This window comes from Mastigoproctus giganteus, chromosome 12, assembly GCF_048544385.1.
Source record: "Mastigoproctus giganteus isolate SK-2022 chromosome 12, ASM4854438v1, whole genome shotgun sequence".
NCBI lineage: Eukaryota > Metazoa > Arthropoda > Arachnida > Uropygi > Thelyphonidae > Mastigoproctus > Mastigoproctus giganteus.
Genome location: NC_143586.1, coordinates 113,479,241 through 113,492,838, shown reverse-complemented (window position 1 = coordinate 113,492,838; position 13,598 = coordinate 113,479,241). Strand labels below are relative to the sequence as shown.

At 37.5% G+C, this 13,598-nt stretch overlaps 1 protein-coding gene across 2 annotated transcripts in view; it reads right to left on the bottom strand.

The window, feature by feature from the left end:
- Window positions 1-13,598, bottom strand: part of Art1 (arginine methyltransferase 1) — a 229,299-nt gene that overhangs the window by 162,288 nt on the left and 53,413 nt on the right. Inside the window, exon 2 of one of the 2 annotated variants that reach the window (XM_090386508.1) lies at window positions 1,849-2,028. The exons of the other annotated variant lie outside the window; for it this stretch is intronic. The gene's annotated coding sequence lies outside the window, so the exon portion shown is untranslated. The remainder of the gene's footprint in view (window positions 1-1,848; window positions 2,029-13,598) is intronic. 2 annotated transcript variants of the gene reach the window in all.

Genomic DNA, 13,598 nt, shown 5'->3' with positions numbered 1-13,598 from the left:
CTGAGTTGCAGATTAATGTACTATCTCTGTGGTACTACACCCAGAGTAATGGAAAACAAGACCTGGATATAACCGTGCAGTCGGATACGAATTTTTCTGAGCAGTGCAGACAGGTGCCAGGAAAGCACATGGAATTTTGTCAATGATATACAGAACATTGCTGACAAGAATAGGTAATTATTTGTTTGTACAAGACATTGGTTAGGCTACATCTTGAGTACTGTTTTAAGTTTTGTTCTCCTTACAAATCTTGAAGACAAGATTGGTGAGGAGAACAAAACGGTGGTCTTACTAAGAAAGACCTCAATTCTGCAAATTACAGCATCTGAAGACTCAGCACCTACAATGTGATCTGACTGAGGTGTTTCCAGGTCTGAATTTATTGAGCAAGCTGAGTATTGATGGCATTCTTCCTATAGCTCAGAATACATATATGGAAGTTTGGTTGATAGTTAAAACAAAGTTGAATCTGTTGGAAGTGGAAGTTGGTTATTTGAAATAATTCAAGGAAGAACTAGACAAACTATTTAAGGGGATTGACAGATGTGGGTTTTTCTTTTTTTTTGTTGTTGTTGATATTTTATAAGTGTGCTTTCTTGCATCATTTTCTACACCTAATACTAAAAATGGGTTGATACTATTTCCAAGTTAAACTTAAATATTTTAAAGTAATTACATCACCTTTACAAATAAAGTGTGGCAACTACGTGTAAAAGTAATAACCATGCAGTTTGTGGCTTTCTATCCACTGAGTTGCTTATTTAGAATGAATTTTTTTTTTTTTTTACCATTTCAAAAATTGCAGGCAATTGTTTTGGCTACTTGTGGTTTACACTTTGATTGTATTTCATCCACCACAGATCAGGCATTTGTTCATTTGCCAAATCTTACCTTGCTTGGAAAATGTCACTTCTATGTGCTCACTGGGAAACTGCAATAATTATGCATTTTAATTAGCTTGGAACCACTTAGTTAATCAATTTGTTACTATTACTGTTGTGACATTAGATTTTACAGTGCTAGATTGAAAGAGTTTTATCGATTAACCTGGTATTCAAGATTACTAAAGAAACTATTACATGTTAAGAGGGGTTTTTTTTTTTTGCATCTAAAATGACTTGCCCAATAAGAGCAGTGTACAAATTTTGAACACTTGCTCTTGTACACTGAAGACAGCCAGAATTAGTAATTTTTAGGCAACTATTCAGAAGTGCATTCCCCTCCTCCCAACAAACTCTATCATATTATCAGTCACACTCAGAAAATGCCGTAACTCTTGCATATGTTCCAAATTTGCCCCTGGGGTTCTGCCAAAAAGGTTTCAGCTGTGTTAATTTATACCACTAACTACATGTATATGGATTTCTAATCAGCAGAGATGTGGCAGAATAAATAACTAGTAAATAAGTATAAAATAATAAAATAACTAGTAAATAAGTATAAAATAATAAAATAACACATTACTAAAGTATCTTGCAAGGTGAGAACTTAATCTACCCTTTCTCATATTCCCTTAACTGTTTCATTTTCATTTGTTGACTTCTTCTAACATGTAAACCCTGTGAAAGGACAGTCACAAAAGTCATACTGTCATATAACATATGGAATGAAATTATCAGCAAACAAACAGAAATAAAAATAAGTCCAGAGAAGTCACTATTTCCTAAAATAAAATTTGAATTAACTAGATAGGATTACATCTCATCACTGAAAACTCTAGAGACAGTGCTTTGTTTGATTAAAAACTTTATTTTTATAAAAATAAAATCTACACAAAATTTGAAAAACATTTATATATATTTATATATATATACATACATATACAGACATAAATATACAGTTCTATACCTAATTATAAAGCAACAGCTTGATTTTAGACTCCAAATATGACACAGTAAATGCACAGATGATTCAAAACATTCTCACGGCTGTTTTTCTTTCTTCCTGAGGAAGGTAAGTTTTCTTTAGATAAAACTACCTAGAGCTTGGATACTCAATCTATGGCTTGAAGACTGCTTTTATCTGAACCTTGGATAAAAATTACCAATATTTAAATATCTGTCTTTGAAAAATCATTTATTCTACAATTCTGAAAAACATTTACCCTGCAATCCACATACTAAAATGATTTCTCTGACATTTCCTGGTAAAATAAAGGATGGCAATATTATGGACTTTAGAAAGAAGTTATAATAAAGGTTCTTTATTCTGACCACTTTTCTTTTGACAAAAATCTGAAGAGGATCTATTAAAATCAAGTGATTAAAAAAAAAAAAAAAAAAAATGAAATACAGTAAACTCCCATTATAGCTGTTTCAAAGGGACTGGCCCTAAAGGCCACTATAAGAGGGCAAGTATTGTGTCCTCCACAGCCGAGTGGTCAGGAGCGGGGTGCAGTAGCACATGCTCTGAGTCGATCAGGGTTCAACCCTGACTGCTAAATATGGTCAATCTGCCAACCCACACTGGACTGGCAAGGCAGATTAGAGTTCATTTTCCTCAACATGAATCGTTGAGAAGGCTTCCATCCCGCAGTTGGTTGACAATGGCTGCAGTTCACCTTTTTTTTTTATTTATTATTATTAAAAGCAGGACCCACACCAGGACCCCCCCCTTCATGGGATTGGTCATGGGACCAGAAGAAAAGAACACTAAAAGTGGGAATGTTATAACAGGAGCTTACTGTTCAATATTTTTCAACTAATTAGAATAACTATTTATAAATTTAGTGTAAACTATGCAAGTTGGATGGTATGAGTTGCATTAAGTCACAAACACAGTTGCTTACAGCTGTGATAGCATCCCATGGATAATAAAAACCATTTCAAATGTAAAATCATAAAGTGCCATGCTTGGTATTTAGTACCTTTCAATAAAAGTATGAATTTACATGCAATGTATTGAAGTCAAATGTACAAGTTTGTTACCAAAAATTGCATGACAACAGTGCTTGAGGCATTGGCAATTTCAATCCACTGGTTTAAAACCTCATCACCTAAAAATATATTGGCCAATCATTGACAAGCCTTTCAGTAACTTTCAAGAAGATTACGATTTAATTCAACATGTCAATGATTTTGAGAAAGCAGCACCACCACAGAGGTTGCTTTTTGAGATAGCAACCTCTATCACGGTTCTTTCTCAAAGAAGCCAGTACATAATAGTAACCAGCCAATTTCTGGTCTAGGAAGGAGTTAATTTTTCTTGTAGGAAACTCTTGATTTTCTGATAAGTAACTCAAGTACACAAGTGGAAAAATAAAGACTAATCTTTTCCCCTGAATTTAAATTTAAAATATTAAAACATATAACAAAAAAAAAGCAATTTAATACTGCAAATGTTTTCATTCAATATACTGGTCTATACATAGGAGTTTTTTTTTTTACCGAGAATTGGATGAGGGTTAATTATGCTTAGCAAACAAATCAAATAGCACTATAAACAAAAACTGAAAGGTAAAATACTATAATGATGTTGAAGGTATCATTACAATCTTTCTACCATCTATATTTGAACATAGAAAAGGGGAGGGGGGAGTGTGCGCGTATGTGTGTGCACGGGCACACATTTGTTTGTTATTTGGTTTTTAGGAGCTAATGCTATACTGCTCCGGGGATATGCGGTGGTCATTCCCTGACCTTTCCGCATCCTCTGTATTTGGTGGTCACGGGCTCGAACCCTGGTCTAATCAAGTAGCATGTGCTATGCACTGCTGCTCCTGCCCACCTGGCTACGGAGGCGCCATGCATGCAATACAAGCAGAATAGGAGGGTGGGTGAAAGCCACAATATACTTATATGGTTCGGTTAGGGGAAGCTAATTCAACCAACAAAATTATTTTTTAAATAACTATTGCCATAGTAAATACAGAAAACCCCCGCTATTCGCGATATCTGTATTCCTGGTTTCGCGGTCGCTGATTTAATTTAAAATGAAACCTAAAAAGATGTGAATTTTAAAGCACCGTGAACATTTTCCGCCATAAAAAAACATGGACGTGGCTAAAATTATCTTTCCCAGTCAAAACAGCGCTCAGTGGGTGGGGGAGAGGGGTGACAAAATTGCGAGCATGTATGGGTCTCACCAATCCTTGTTCAGTATGTGCTATGCACTTGTCATGGAAGCTTTCATCGTTTGCTTTTAATTTATATGCTTATAAATTGAATAAATTTATCAATTTATAAATTGATATGCTTACAAAATTGAGTGTATTAACGGTAGAAAGTGACTTTATTGTAAACAAGTTCTTTCTAACCCGTACAAAAATATGGCTACGAATAACAAGGGAATTGTGAAAAGATCAAAGAAGGTGAGAGATTAGCGAGTAAAATTCAGTTATTAGACTAAATTTCTAATGGTGAAAGTGTCTCCTCAGTGGCAAAACATTATAAAATCAATAAGTCAACGGTATGATCAATCAAGAAATCGGAAGAAAAAATCCGCCGTAGTGTCCGTGAAAACGCGCTAATTGCTTCAAAAATCTGCTCTGTAATTCGTGATGTTAAATTAGAAAAAATGGAAAAAACTTTAAATCTGTGGATAGAAGACCGAACTCAAAACATTTTAGATAGAAAACATTTTAGCGAAGCGAAACAGGTGATAGCACTGACGTGATAAGTTTTTTAGTTAGCAAAGGTTTTCAACAAATGTTTCTTTGTTGAAAGATTTCTTTGACATTTCCAATTAATATTTCATTTAATATTAAATTGTTTCTTATTTTCATTCGATACAGACAGTACATAGTGAAATGCTTGCATTTCACTATGTACTGTCTATGCACATAGTCATATTATGAAAGAACATATAATACATACAAATACAAAATTTTTAGACTAGTTTTTCTTATATATTTCATACTTTGGAACGGAACTGCTTTATTACTATGGGAGCCATAACTCAGTATTCGCAACATTTCTCAGGAACGTAACCCCCGCTATTCGCGGGGGTTTACTGTATAGCATTTTTGGTTTAGTGTTAATCTGACCTAGTGGTATTCAAGCCAAGAAAAAAAAAAAAATCAACTTTGGAAGAAATAGTGGGGACAAGTAAAAAACATTATCATGGAGATACTATGACTTCAAACAAGATCACAGTTCCAGTTAATTTTTGGATTTAATTAGATAACTGCATTGAAGAGGGCAGGGAGGATATCTTTGTGCGTAAGGTGCAGAAGTGTGAAGAAATTAGGCACCAAATCAGCATTCTGATGGACGTTTATGAGAGTTTGAAGAGTAGGGTAGATGCCCTTGAAGGAATTAAAATGGGGGTCCTGTCAAGGTCTCAGCTGCCCTACTCAATGCTGAGCTCACTCTTATGCATCAGACAACACAGTGGCAATCTCCAAGATAGAATGTGCTAATCGCATAGGAGCCAGTTATGGTTCATGATTCTATTGTCAGGGAAACTAGAAATATATTGTACAAGAAGAATAGGTGAAATAGAACCATGGTATGTCTTCCAGGGGCAAGAGTAGATGATGTTGTAGAGCAGATATCATCTTTTAAGTGCACGAAAGGTGACACTGTTGTACACATTGCACTAAATTAATAATAATGATATTAAGAACTTACTTACTGTCTTACTGTTAACGGCAAAAAGTTGCGAGTTAAGACTGAATTTGAAAGTATCTGCAATTCTGCCCAGATACAAGACAGAGTATATGTTGAGAACCTTTTCAATATATTTGGCCCTGGAAAGAACGTACGAGGCTCATGGGGTTTTCTCAGTGTGATCAGTGCTTGTTAATAGGAGAGACTGTTTTTACGGTGATGGGAAACACTTAAATAGAAGGGGTGCAAGAATATTTGCTGATGCAATTAAGGCGACTTGATAAGTGGGTCGGAAAACTGCTAGCATGGGGGGGGGGGGGAAATACACAAACTAAAAATTTAACTAAGGCCACAGGCAGAGGAGAGTGATCCTTGCACTGTTACTATTGGTACATGCAGCAGCCTGGAAAGCAGGGTTCTGGTATTTCAGGACCTGCCATGGGTCATCATGGAACAAATGAATACATAGGCTGTGTTAGGGTAACTAAGAGTAAGAACATGTGCATGTATACTTGCATGTACACTAAAGCTGGAGCACTGTAAACAAATTTGGTCAATTTGAAGTACTGATTAAGTCAACTAATGCATACATTGTAGAAGAAGAGTGTTTCGTTCAGATATAAGTTTGTTTCTTTGTTATTTGGTTTTTAGGAGCATTAGCAACTAAGGCCATATTGCTCTGGGGATATGCGGTGTTCGTTCTGACCTTTCCGTATTTGGCGGTCACGGGCTCGAACCCCGGCCTAATCAAGGTGTGTGCTACACACTGCTGCTCTTGCCCACCTGCCTACGGAGGCACCCCTCAGATATAAGTGATGCTGATTTGAATATGGGGATACAATGTATACAGACAGGATAAGAGAGGTTGAGGTGTTATGCTCATAGTTCAGAAGAATATTAAACCTAATGCATCCAGTTGACTTGGGTGATGAGAGTAATGTTGAGTCAAACAAAATTGAGACTGAGCATGTTATAGACCTAATGACTGACTGTGATGAATATACCAAACAGCTAAACAAGGAAATAGAGTGGGCCAGCAAATCAGAATGTCTCATAATGGACATTCAACAACAACTTTCCAGGTGTTGACCGGAATCGCACACAGGCAAAACTTTTGTTGATTTCTTGGATAACTTTGTACAAACCGCAAATCTGTCCCACAATGGTACATCGTTCCCACACCTGTGGGGGCGACCCCAAAAACTAATATACTCTCATTAATGACTTTTGTGGATCTTGTATGACTATCTACAGCAGCATTTTAGAGAGGCAACAAGAGGAAGCAATACCCTTGATCTGGTGATTCTTCATGCATTGAGAATCTGCAGGTAAAAGACGGGCTGGGTGGCAACGACAATGGGGTACTAATGTTAAACTTAATTAAAGACAGAACTATTGTAAAGGGAAAGGATTTTGCTTTTTAAGGGTGAATACAGAGGTCACTTTTAAAATTATGTGCAGTGGGAACAACTGATGTTTTGTTACCAACAGCAAATTCTAAATGGGAAGGATTTACATAAGTAATCAAAGAAGCTACCAGGCTCTACATACCAACAAATATTGTTCAAGACTTACACCTAAATGGTTGTCAGATGAACCATTGAGACACAGCAGAGAATAAAAGTGCATAGGATGCATATAAATTAGTCTGTAAGCAAGTCACAAAAGGAGATTAAGCAAGCTAAGGCAGATGAGAAGTCTCTAGGGAAGGAGATGGCAAAAGTGAATCAAACTCTGAGGGTCTAAATGACTGTGATAACTAAAATGGAGGAAAAATTGTTGTGGATAGACATTAAAAAAAAGGCACCGGGGGCAAACGGTATCTATCCAATTACATTAGGGGAGGCAGAAAAGGAGGTAAGTGAATCCTTAGCCATAATTATGACAGCATTCTTGGATTTAGGGGAAGTCCCAATGGACTGGAGAAGTGCCAATATATCACCAATTCATAAAGCGGGATCAAAAGCGACATGACTAATTATTTTCTCAGGAAGATAAAATAATATAATCACTGGTTAAAGAAGCAATGCAGAACTATTTGGACAGGCATGCAATTACAGCATGGATTTGTCAGGTGGCGGTCTTGTCTAACCAATCTGATAGGTTACTATGATGTGAAGGAACAGAATTAAAAAAATAATTTTGACATCATATACTTGGATTTAAGGAAGGCTTTTGATACTGTTGCATATAAAAGGCTGCTATACAAACTGGAGCAATATGGCATTAAGTGCAAGTTACTGATAAGGATAAAGGGATAGTTAAAAGGAAGAAGACAATGGTTATTAACTATTCTTCATGGAGTTCCCAGGGTTCAGTGCTGGGTCCATTGTTGTTTTCAATATTTATCATTGATGAAGATATATCAGGCTTTTTTTTTTTTTTTTTTTTTTTGGCTGGTGCAGCATAAGCCATAAGCTTTCTTGCACCATTTGGGCGTTACTAATACTAAAGACGCTCAGTATAAAACACTGATGGATCCAATATCTTTCTATTACAGAAGATTTAGGAGAAGTCCGGTTGGCTTGCCTCCCTAAAATCCACTCATGCACACCTTCTCGATGGTATGCCCTGTTATGTCACTTAGGTTGCAACGAACATGTAGAGTGGTTCTCTTCAAGACGCCTGGTCAGCGTGAAGAGGAAAAGCCCAAACCCTCCAGCATATGACAGCACAACGAAACAAATGGCCCTCAGTCCCCAGAGGCTTTCACTCCCCCTCTTACAGCAGCGAGATGATCAGAGTGGAAGCAGAGGGTGCTAAGAATCTCTGGGTACGACCAGGCTGCCATGCACGGAAACTAAACTTGGCCATAAGATCGCTCATCAGTGAAGACAGGATATTAGAGATGGAAAAGGAACTACAAAATGTGAATTTGGATATCACTGGTTTGGCTGAAACAAGAAGAAATGAATCACTTATAAATTTATCAAGCATAAATCTGCTGTACACCAATGGAAACGGTGAAAGGAGTGAAGGTGGAGTTGGGTTTCTGGTCCATAGAGATATAAAAAACAACATTTTGGAATTCAAAAGTACATCAAGTGTGTCAACTAATAGTCAAGATTTCTAAGAGGTACAAGCTAAAGGTTATAATGATTTATGCGCCAACATCAAGCCATGATGATGAAGAGGTTGAGTCTTCTAGATGAACAGAAAACCCCCTACACTTTATTATGGGGGACTTCAATGCTAAGATTTAAATCAACAGCCATGAGCAGTAATACAGAAAGACAAATGATACTGAAAAACTGAAGAACAGCGATGGTGCACTTATAAATAGCAGAGAAGGGATAATTCAAATAACAGAAGACTACTATAAAGAGTTATACAAGGAGCGAGGGAATGATGACAGCAGTAGGGAAGATGGATCACAAATTAGTAACACGTACAACATACCTGATATCCTTCCTGATGAGGTAGAACATGCATTGATGAAATGAAGAATCAGAAAGCCCCAAGGGAAGATGAAGTTACTGTAGATTTGTTAAAATTGGGAGGAAGACACATGACACAAAAACTGGTAAGACTCTTCACAATATGCATTAGAAAAGGTGTGACGCCAAAGAGTCGAATAATGCAATCATAATTTTGCTGCATAAGAAAGGAGATAAATTGGAAATCATAGACCAATTAGCTTGTTATCCCACATCTACAAGTTGTTCACAAGGGTCATTACTAACACATTAGAAAGATTACTTAATAAGAACCAACCGAAAGAGCAAGCTGGCTTTAGGACAGGATTCTCAACTATGGATCACCTCCTTATATAGGGTAAAAAAATTTCTGTATATCATAGACAAGACACCATGAGCTACTCTTGCAGGCCATCTGCACTGCTCAGAAAACATCATATCTGCCTGCACAATTACTCCCAGGTCCTTTTCATTCTCTATCACTGTCACTGTAGTACCACAGAGTTGATACGTTACTCTGGGGTTACTGTTTCCCATATGTAGTATTTTACATTTGTCAATATTAAACTTCATTTGCCACCTCTCAACCTTTCCAGATCTTGCAACAGCGTACTGTCAGTAGTATCCTTAACAACTATGCCAATCTTCGTATCGTCTGCAAACTTGGATATTAAGCCTGATATACCATCATAAATATTATTTATTAACACAGAAAACAACAATGCATAAATCAGAAGATTTAGAACACTGAACCCTCAGGGACTCCACTAATAACATTAGTCCATGATGAGCAGTGTCCATTGATTACCACTCTGTCTTCTCCCCCTCAACCATTCCTGTATCCATAGCAGCAATTTGCCTCCAATTTGTGCAGCAGTCTTTCATGTGCAACAGTATCAAAAACCTTTCTAAGATCCAAATATATAATATCAAAGTTATTCCCTGCATCCAGTTCTTGTGTCACTGTATCATGGTATCCAATTAAATTGGTCAGGCAGGACTTTCCCTTAGTGTCCAAGCTATAACTAGTCTTGTCTAGATGATCCTGCAGTGTTTCTTTAACCAGTGCCTCAATTAATTTTCCTCGAACATAAGTTAAACTCACAGGTCTATAATTACTTGTGTCAGCCTTTGATCCTCCTTTGTGAATTGGGGTCACATTTGCACATCTCCAGTCTACAGGTACCTCCCCTGAATCCAAAGAAGCTCTCATAATTATGGCTAAGGTTTGCTTACTTCCTTTGCTGCCTCCTTTAATATAACTGAATAGATCCCATCCACCCCAGGTGCCTTTTTTATGTTTATCCTCAACAATTTCTCCTCCACTTTCCTCTCAGTTATTACAAAATCATCTAGCTCACTGCCAGAGCTTACTTCACCTCTGGCATTCCCCTTCCAGAATAACTCCATGTGTGAATGTAGAGGCAAAATACTCATTTAGTTTGTTAGCCACCTGATCAGGATCATCAACAGTTGAACCATCAATATCCAGTGGACCAATCTGATTCATCCCTTTCCTTCTAGAGTTTACATAGATAAAGAACTCTCTTCTGTTTTTCTTTGCATCCTTTGCCAAGGATTTCTCATAATCTGCCTTTGCCTGCATAATCTCCTTTGTGACTTGGTTAGAGACCAGCTTATATCTATAATAGGCTTCCATGTCACCCATTAATTTATATGTATCCCATGCATTTTTCTTCTCTGCCATATGTCTCATTAGTTCATCTGACATACATTTAAGCCTAAACCTTGAACAATATTTCTTAGTTGGTATTTAAAGCCTAGTAGCTTCCAAGATAAATTCTTTGAATGCTTCACGTTTTGAATTTGCTGTTGGTAATATCATCAGTTGGTCCCACTGTATAGAATTTAAACACTGTCTCAGACCATGGTAGTTACCTCTTTGAGTAAATCCCCCTTCAGCACACTATGATCACTGCCACCTAGTGGTTCCTTTATCTGCAGATTCCTAATGAATGAAGAATCACTACTGATAATCAAATCAAGAGTATTGCTCCCTCTAGTTGCTTCCTGAACATGCTGATTTAGAAAACAATCATTCAATAAATCCACAAAAGCCTAGCTAGTGTGTGAGTGACCAACCCACAAATTTCAGTCAATATCTGGGAAAGTAAAATCCCCCATTATAAGACTCTCTGATTTACTGGCCCACTATTTCCCTGTATAGTTTCTTATTATACTCATCAGAGTCATTAGGCCTATAGCACACTCCTAGTCTCAATTTTGATCTCCCAATGCTTATGTCACACCAAACTGACTCGACACTGCACTGTCCAGCCATATCGACTGGCTGTACTTCCTTGGATTTATATGTTTCTTAACCAATAGCATAACCCCTCCTCCCTTCCTATCCTGTCTGTACACATTGTACTCCCCAAATTCTAGTTCTGCCTTCCTTATATCTGTGTGACACCACGTATCTGATATCCCAACAATATCTGCCTTTGATGTTTTGAGCAATACCTCCAATTTATCAAATTTAGATGAATGGCTTTACTTGTACTGCAATGACTCCAAGCAGTCTGAAGTATTCTGCATCTTGTTTTCCAGGCTGCTGCTCATTACAACAGATGCAGTGCAAGAATAAAGAGGAGGATATGTCATATGATCTATGACATATCCCTTTCAATTAACATTTCACTTTTACATAATATATCCATTTGAAATCACCAAGGCATAAGATAGGAGTAGGCAGCTGCAGAATGAGACTGTTTAAGTCTGTGTGGGAAATGTACATCCCAGGTGGCAAATAAATTGAATACTGTTAATAAAAACTCTACTATAAGGTGAATTGCCCCTTCTATGTTGATGGAAAGCAGCATATGTTAAAAAAATGGGGTCTGGTTGCCCAAAAAGGATAGCAATCCCTCCATGAGTAGGTTCATCCTCAGTTCTGTCCTTATGTATAATAAAAGTATTACAATAGGAAGGGTTTTCATTTGCCTTCAAATATGTTGTCTCCTGCAAGCAATATCACATGGCTTATGCTTTTGTAGGAGGGTCTTTACGTCATCATATTTTGTTGGAATCCACAACATTTCCACTGTAGGAATTTAGCCATTATTTTGGCTTAAACTATCCATCAGTTGGCTTCCAGAGTGCTGAGGGTTTAAAAAAGATAAATCCAAAACTGAGCACCAGAGTGCTCAGTCTTGGATTTATCTTTTTTGGGGAAATATGAACACTATCCTGTGTCCATTTCTTCTTCTGCAGAGTTCCAAGACAGAATAGCCTGATACCTCCTTTTTTTTTTTTTTTTTTTTTTTTAATGAACTAGAGCGGTACAGATACTGGAGTGTCAGCTGATTGGTCCATCTATGCAGGTTTTGAGGTTAACATATAGAGTGGGTTGGGAGTGACAGTCATTTCTGTTGGAGTTCGACTGGAACATTTCCCTGCTACCTTCTGAATGCACAAAGGTTTGTTTGTATTTAAAGGTTCCACCAGTCTTCTTGCCTTCTCATATGATAGCCTTAATTCTTTGTAATTCTTTTTCTTTCTCTCTTGCATGCTCACCTGGTTTTGGGAAAGATGCAGAATTGATTGGTGAGTACACAGAAAGGCAACAACATTGGTGAGGGCAACGAAAGGGTGGTCTGACCAAGAAAGACTCAAGTTCTGCAAGTTGCAGTGTCTGGAGACTATGCACCTGCGAGGTGATCTGATTGAGGTGTATAAGGCTTTGAATGGGTTCTGATGGGATTCTTCCTCTTGCTCAGATTGCAAACCTGAGGGGGGTATAAATTCAAATTGAGGAAACACAGTTACAGAATAAATGTGCATAAATTTGCCTTTGGCCAGCAGATAGTTGATTGCTGGAACAAACTTCCATCTGTTGTTGTGGAAGTTGAGAGCTTAAATAATATTTTGATGCGTAAACATCTTTGGCAGCACCTACTAAATTTCGGATGGTAGTAAAATCAATTTGTCACAATTCTGCGACAAAGAAATGATGTCATTTCATAATAAAGAAAAACTGAGTCGGGAGAGAAGATCGTGCAAAGGATCATGGGAGTGATCTTGGATGTGGTCATCCAAAGGATCATGGAAGGTGATCTTGCAGATCTACTAAATTTAGGATGTTAGTAAAATCAATTTGTCACAATTTTGTAACATGGGTATGACATCATTTCCGTTTCATAACAAACAAAAACAGTCAGAAGAGGAGATCATGCAAAGGATCATGGGAGGCGACCTTGGATGTGCTCAGAGCTGGCATAAACCAGCTGGTTGGGGGAAAATGATTATGATTCAGGGCATACCACCTGGGTGGCTTTGGAAGATTGCCCAAAGTATACACTGCACTGATAGCATCAGGAAATATTCTTGCACCCTTTCTATTTAAGTGTACCCCATCCCTGTAGAAGCAGTCTCTCCTGTCAACAAGCACAGTCTAAGCCCAAAAAAATTCTACCCCTTTAGCCTTGCACAATCTCTCCAGGGCCAAATTGATCTATGAGGCTCTCATCATATACTCCCTCCTATCGTATCTGGGCAGAATTGCAGACACTTTCACATTCAACCCTAACTCAACTTTTTTTTTCAACATTGACCTGTACTTGTTGAGTACATCTGCAGATCTCTTACTCTTAATGTCATTGGTTCCAACGTG